The sequence below is a fragment of the Acipenser ruthenus genome, chromosome 41, assembly GCF_902713425.1.
Source record: "Acipenser ruthenus chromosome 41, fAciRut3.2 maternal haplotype, whole genome shotgun sequence".
Classification (NCBI taxonomy): domain Eukaryota; kingdom Metazoa; phylum Chordata; class Actinopteri; order Acipenseriformes; family Acipenseridae; genus Acipenser; species Acipenser ruthenus.
This window is the reverse complement of record NC_081229.1, coordinates 5,714,722-5,722,902: the sequence shown is the minus strand read 5'-3', so window position 1 is coordinate 5,722,902 and position 8,181 is coordinate 5,714,722.

The following is an 8,181-nucleotide window of genomic DNA, read 5'->3' as shown; positions in this document are numbered from 1 at the left end:
GAGTCCACGGCCCACTTAACAGCTAAGCACTCCTTTTCTATTGTGGCATATGCTTTTTCCCTTGGGAGGAGCTTTCTGCTCAAAAATAAAACAGGATGTTCCTTCCCACACTTCTTTGACAACGTCTAAAATTCCCCTCGGCTGTCTCCCATACAATAATTCAAACGGCGAAAACCCAGTCGAGGCTTGAGGAACCTCTCTGATAGCGAACATAAGATAAGGAAGAAAACTATCCCAGTCTTTGCCGTCTACGTGCATTACCTTCTTTATCATTTGTTTTAACGTTTTATTAAACCGTTCCACCAAACCATCCGTTTGTGGGTGATGAACAGAGGTAGTAATTTTTTTTACTTTGCACAACTTACACATGTCTTTCATAACTGTGGACATAAAGGGGGTCCCTTGATCGGTAAGGATCTCTTTAGGGAAACCGACCCTAGAAAAAACCTGTATCAACGCTTGTGCTATATTCCTTGAATTAGTGTTCCTTAACGGTATAGCTTCGGGGTATCTAGTGGCATAATCCACAATGACCAGAATGTACTGGAACCCTGTTTTAGATTTTTCCAAGGGCCCAATTAAGTCCATTCCCACTCTCTCAAATGGCACGTCTATGACAGGTAACGGGACAAGCGGGGCTCGAGTAGGTTTCCTGCCAGCGACCCGTTGACATTCTGGGCAAGCTATACAAAACCGCTCTACATCCTTATAGACTCCTGGCCAATGAAAACGCATCATTACCCGGTCTCTAGTTTTCTGTATGCCTAGATGCCCTCCTAACAGATGGCTGTGAGCCAGCTGTAGTATTAAACCTTTAAACTTACTTGGCACCAGTAACTGTTCTAACCACTCGCCACATTCAGTTCTAGTGACCCGATACAAGAGATCATTTTTAACAATGAAATGTGGTACAGTGTTAGTGTCCCTGTTTTCCCAATAACATTCGTCCGCTACCACAGCTTGATTAAAGGCATATTGTAAATTTTTATCTTCTATTTGTTCTCGTTTGAAGTCCAAAGGAGACACTGCTAGCTCATCCCACATCTCGGGGAGGTTTTCTTCTAAACTTCCTAATGACTCAGATTCCCTGTTAGGCTGCCCTACACGCCTTTGGGGGTCTGCACTTTTGCTTGTATATTTCCCCCCAGGGAGCCTTTGCGGTTTAGCTTGGGTCCTATACTTTTGACTTCGTGTCTTCCTGGTTTTTCCTGGTTCAGCTAGTATCTCTTCGTCAAACGGAAACAATTCAGACAATTCTTGGTTCTGGCCACTAGATGGCCCTGCCTCCTTAGTAGCAACAAAAACCTCTCGTAACTGTACTAAGCGAGCAAATTCGATACAATCACGACCCACAATCACTGGATAAGGAAGTCTAGGTAACACTCCCACTTTTAACTTTACCTCCTGGGAACCTATTTTTAGATTTACGGTGGTAGCTGGGTAGGTTTTAATATCACCGTGGATGCACATTATTCGTACTTCTGCCTGGTCTGTAGAAAAGTGTTCCCCCACCAGGTCAGAGGATATTAAACTCTGCCCACAGCCTGAATCTAACAAAGCTACTGTGCTTTTATCGCCTATTTTAACAGCAACCACATACTCTGTTTTTGGAGAACTGCAGGAAAATAAGTTATTAACCGTAGTCACTACATGACAGTCCATTGACTCTACCGTCTCCTTTTCGGGACAATTTCGGGCAATGTGCCCCCAACCATCACATTTAAAACATTGCACCCTGTGATATGGCACACTCTGCATTTCAGTCCACAATTTATTCTCCCCTGCCCAAGGTCCCTTCACGGTTCTAGACCGCTCTTCAGCGCCCCCTTTTTCCCACACATTCTTACCGGGATTCTCGGCGGTGCGTTGTTTCGGGCTTGTGGGGCGCCAGTTGCTTTTGGCAAAACGGGATGTGGGCTGGGCAATTTCCAGGGCAGTGAGTTGACGCTCGACCAGAGCGATTAGTTCATCGGCAGTGTTTGGACTGCCCTGTGCCACCCATTTTCGTAAGCCCACTGGAAGATTCCTCAGATAATGGTCGAGGACCAGTAGTTCCACCACCCGCGCAGAGCTATTCGTCTCTGGTTTAAGCCACCTACGGGCTAAGTGGATTAAGTCAAACAGCTGTGACCTTGGTGCTTTTCCCTCTTCATATCTCCAAGAGTGGAAGCGTTGAGCCCTCACAGCTACGGTGACCCCGGCTCTCGCCAGAATCTCAGCTTTCAGAAGATTATAATTAGCTGCTTCTGTTAGCTCCAAATCAAAATAAGCTTTTTGAGCATCTCCACTCAAAAAAGGCGCAACAATGCCAGCCCACTGCTCAGGTGGCCAAGCCTCTCGCTCGGCGGTCCTTTCGAACGCCAAAAGGTAAGCTTCCACGTCGTCTGCTGGGTTCATTTTCTGTAAAACATGGCTAGCTCTTATAGGACGTGGTCCGGCAGAAGCGGCCCCCACCCGTTCTCCAGAATTCATCTGGCTCCATAATTCTCTCCACTCTCGACGATCCTGCGCTGCTTGTTCGGCCAGGACTTTGGTATGCTCCTGCAAAGCCGCTGTGGCGTGCTGCTGAGCTGCCGTTGCTTGTAGAACTGTTTTAAGTAATTCTTCCATGTTGCGGGGTTCTCAAAGAAAACAGAGCCCCACTTCTGGTACCAAATGTGATGTACTTTGGTCTTTTCAGCCGGAGTCTGTGCTGTTCTTCCCAACAGGTGTCTGTCACTTTAATTACACACGAAACAAGGGTAGTGTTCTTTAAACGCCGTGGCGTACGTTTATTCAGCAAACTGATATTTCAAACAAAAACAAAATACACAAAACAAAACCTAGCCTTTCTTCAGGCGCTACCTAAACTGAGTAACAGTAAGGCTAACTAATGCAGGGCAGGGTAAGCCTGTTCCCCTGTTTAAACTAATTCCACGAATCACCTAAGCCAAATCACCGTCCAGAACTCCGTTGTCAAGAATACCCGTACCTTTGTTTTGTTAACAGCAAATCTTTTGTACAACACGCTTGTTTCACCACTTCAACCCTTTCTCCCTGAACACACAAACTGAAGCCCTTTTAACCCCGACCTGATCACTTCCATCTGATCAGCATTTACCCATTAATTATACAATTAAGCACTTGTTAGACTTGTTTCAACAAAGTGTGTGGCTACCCCCCATGGTCCTAAAGCCTCCAAATTACTGTATGGTACATACACATCATCACAATATATATATATATATATATATATATATATATATATATATATCCATGCAGTGGGGTGCATTAAAGGATAGTTTGTTTAGACCTGTGGATTCATGTCTGGTTTGGTAAGACTTTCGTTGTTCTTAATAACACCGTGTAACAATTTTTTTTTTTTTTTTGGTTCCTGGGTAGTAAGTGTTATTTCCTAATTGCTTATGCCTCAAAAGTATAGAAAATGGCTATTATTCCCCACAAACTTTGCTTTTGTGACCAGGACAGTGATACTTTGAAATTTACCTATTTTCCAGAACATTCCAGATAGATTCAGTGCTGAGTAAACTTGGAGTAACTTCTAGAACTTTCTAGAACCAGTTCAGTTTAGTTCCAGCTGCCTATGTGGATACATATCTGCATTTTTCTGAGATGGCATCAAGGTCATAGGAGACTTCAAAATGGTGGCATTCCTGATGGGTCTCCAAGGCGGTTTTACCAAGTTTCCCTGCTATCTTTGCCTTTGGGACAGCAGGGACACCAAGGCGCACTACCACAGACGGGACTGGCCACAGCGGACCGAGTTCTCTGTGGGGAGGAACTACGTCAAGTGGGAGCCACTGGTGGACCCCCGGAAGGTGCTGATGCCACCACTTCACATCAAATTGGGCCTTATGAAACAATTTGTCAGAGCTCTAGATAAGGAGTCAGCAGCCTTCAGGTACCTTCAAGACTTCTTCCCTAAACTGTCTGAGGCAAAGGTCAAAGCCGGTGTCTTCGTCTGACCACAGATAAAGAAGATCCTGGAGTGCAATGAATTCCCCAAGAAGCTCACTAGTAAGGAGAAAGCGGCTTGGAACAGCTTTGTCGCAGTGGTTCGGGGCTTCCTGGGCAATCACAAGGCCGAAAACTATGTGGAGCTGGTTGAGACTCTGGTGAAGAACTACGGCACAATGGGCTGTAGGATGTCCCTCAAAGTCCATATCCTTGATGCTCATCTTGATAAATTCAAGGAGAACATGGGAGCGTACTTGGAGGAGAAAGGCGAGCACTTCCACCAGGATATACTGGACTTTGAACGCCGCTACCAAGGACAGTATAACGAGAACATGATGGGAGACTACATTTGGGGGCTGATTCGTGAAAGTGATTTACAGTATAATCGTAAATCTCAAAAAACTACTCACTTCTAAATCTTTTGTAGTCATTTTTGTATTACTTTAGTATAAATACATGTTAATTTGAATTCATATGTTGTTTTTTTCTTACTTTATGTGAACGAAAAGACACAAATTCGCCCGTTTTCTCATTGGAAATAGGTAAATTTCAAAATACCACTGTCCTGGTCACAAAAGCAAAGTTTGTGGGGAATAATAGCCATCTTCTATACTTCTGAGGCATAAGCAATTAGGAAATAACACTTACTACCCAGGAACAAAAATTGTGTTTCATAGTGTAATCTTTCTTTTTATAAGAGTACACTTAGATTGGCCTTAGTGTTTCAAACTAGACTGTTACAGATTGGTGGCCCACATGGGGAGCGATTCCACTGTTTATTCTACTTGCTTTCTCTTTGTGCATCTGTGCAATTTTATCTATCATGGCTTCAGATTCCAACACACTCTTTCCTATTGCTGTTACTGACACTGGTGGTTCAGACCCTGTTGCTTTTCCTGACATAAATGCACCTGTTGTGACTAGGAGGGGTTAAATAGATCATTGAGCTGCTTCTTTTAGTCTTTTATATCTGAGTGAGCCAGAGAGTGGAGATGAGGGGTACTTGGTTAAGGTACTTGGGTAACGGGGTCAAAATGACCTGTTATTTCACATTTTTATTTTGCACTTTTATTTATTTGTACATTTTGATTTGCGCTCGTTTTCTTTCATTGATTTTGTTGCACTTTATTGTTCCTTCCCCACTCAGCTAATTATTTAATGACCCGGCAATTGAAAATACACACCTGACTATAAATACCCCTTGATGTTAGTTTTCCAGGATGGCCATCCACCGTTTGTCTTGTGTTTTTTTTAATTTGATTTATTTATTTATTTCTTAGCAGACACTCTTATCCAGGGTGACATACAATTGTTACAAGATATCACATTTTTTTTACATACAATTACCCATTTATACAGTTGGGTTTTTACTGGAGCAATCTAGGTAAAGTACCTTGCTCAAGGGTACAGCAGCAGTGTCCCCCACTGGGGATTGAACCCACGACCCTCCGGTCAAGAGTCCAGAGCCCTAACCACTACTCCACACTGCTGTTTGTTTGTTTGTGCATGTAGGAGAGGGGACCTGAGACGGAACGAAAACGAAAATAACTGGTAAACCTAGTACTACTAGCTGCTGCTACTACGATGACGATGATGATGTTTATCGATGTCCCCTCCTCTGCACTCACTGGCGTTGTGTTTTGTGCCTGTTTTTAAACCGGTTGTTTTTATGCCTCTGATTTTTATTGTGATTTTAAACAAAACCCTTTGGTTGTTTTTTTTGTACAAAGCACTTACATGCTATTGTAATGATCTGCTGCTAATTCTTAATTCTGTGCAATAAAACATTATTTAAATTGACAACAACTGTGTCCTGGTTACTCTCTTCCCTGATTTGCCCCCCCGAAAAAGAGAACTTTAATTCTGAGGGTGCAATTCCCTCGGTGGCGTAGTCAGGACTACCTTGCAGGTGTTACACTTGGACCGAGTGAAACGGGATATACAAACCATAAATGACTGCATAAGTAATGTAGAGCAGGATATACTGCAAGCTCAAACAAGTAGCTATTCAGAGAGCAGGTATGAACACGTTTGAGCAAACTGAAGAGTTTATATTAGAGGCTGTGTTCAAATTAGAAATGGCTATTGTTGATTGTTTGTTTGGGCAAGGGAGAAAGCTTGGGAGCACAAACTTAACAAGTTAGCCAGAAAGGCAAGCACCCCTTTATTACCCTCAGTCCCAGCTGTGAACCAGGCTGAGAAGCAGGCAGTATCATTTAGTTTTGAGGGCCTGTCACATGCCAAAGAGGTTGCCTATTAGAATTAATTTTCCAGAATTTGGTACAGATGAACATCTGATGCAATGTCATATGTGGAGCTGTGTGAGTTTTTAGCCTTGCGCTCTATGTCCGACCCTGAATTACCTTGTCTTCTGTTCTGAAAGGATCGGTGGGTTACGGAACATCACAATATACATTCATGGTCTGCTTTAAAACATCTTTCTTAAAGGCTTTTTTACCTTCAGATTTTCAAACTGAAGAAGAAGATCGACTGAGCAATAGAGTGCAGTCCCTCCAGCAGTGCATTCGAGATTTCGCCTGTGACTGACATTGCAGAAGCAGGCGTGGTGCACCGTATCCTCAATAATACCAGTCCCAAACTCGCTAGTGGGCTGTGTGGGGCAGTTAAGTCTGTGTTTGAGCTTGTGCAGGTGGGAACTATGATTGAGAGAGACTAGGCTAACCAAAAGGTGAATAACAAAAACCCTCCAGAGCCACGCCTACAAAAGAAGCAAAAGAAAGCGACAGCTTTGCTGGCCACAGGCAGCACACACTCCCTAATGTGCTGGAAGCTATGGACGGAGCTTTGCCATCCAGAAGAAGAACTGACACCTTGTGCGGAGCAGCAGTTTCCATTGGTGAATGGAACCTCTCACGCGGCAATGGGTAAAGCTCACATTACTTTCAGCTTTCATGACACTTTCTGGTTAGTTCCTGTTTTCATCTTGGCAGGTAAAGGCCTGGCTTTTCCTGTTACCCTCGGGCTGGACTTTCTTGACAAGACCAAGACCGGAATTGACAACAAGAATGTACGGAATGGAAGGAGATATATCTTCCACCCCTTGCAGGAAAAGACAGCAATGGAACAGGCATGGCGCCCCAGAGACTTGTTGCCCAGAATCTATTTGCAATATGCGCTTCCACATCAAAGCCCAAAGACCATCACAGTGCACATCAGCACTATTACCACAGAACCATCAGGTGAGCAGAGTGATTTATTGTCATCATTACGACCTGACCTTGTGGGAGTGATGAGGCAGTGGACACAGGTGTGTTCATCCCAGCTGAGAAGAACCAATGTTACAAAACATATAATACATTCACCACCGCTTAGAACAGGTGTGTTTGTGTTATCATGATTCACCCACAGTAAGCGATGGATGGTATAAACTCCCACACAGTAACCTAACATTCAAAATGCCCCCCAATCACCAGTACAGTAATCAAACAAGTGTGTATGCGGTTCAAAATCTTTATTAAGATATTCATTACACTAATAAAAAAAGATGTATTAAAACCTATGAATGTAATAGAAAGTACAGTAGTCCATCACGTATCCGACTGTGATGGGAACAGAGTAAGGGCGGATATGTAAAAAGGTGGATAAACTAATCCTCTTTTAAATACCATTACACACAGCAGGAGCATGTCAATTCACCCACGACAATTGGTTCCGTGCGATTACTGGTCCTGCCGACAATTGGTCCCTGAGATAATTGGTTCTGCACAATTGGTCCTGACGATAATTGGTCCTGACAACAATTGGTGCCCACAATAATTGGTCCGGGTGACAATTCGCCCCCATGACAATTGGTCCCCAAAAGATATTCTCCATATGAAGATTTGTAGCCACGTGCAAGTGTTTAACGCTGTTGCAATATCATTGCAAACTGTAAGAATTAATTGTGAACCACTTGTGTGAACGGGGCGTGTTGTGGTTTATGGCTGTTGCTTCAGCTGTCAGGTCTCTGTCCCTCCCTTCTGAGCGTGACCAGCCGCTATGTGCTGGTCTGAGTTCAAGTGGTCTCAAATTGAGTCTGCGCATATGGCAGTGCTTACAAAGTTACGACGAAAATGTTCCTGTCAGGAGAACTGAGGAAGTCAGCACCTCCGGTCACTTTTTTTTAAAGTAACAAAAACGCTTTTTCGCTGCCAAACATGAACTACTTTAGATGTGTAATGGTGCAGTATAGGATACTGACCTTAGGTTTAGGGTTTTGGTGGT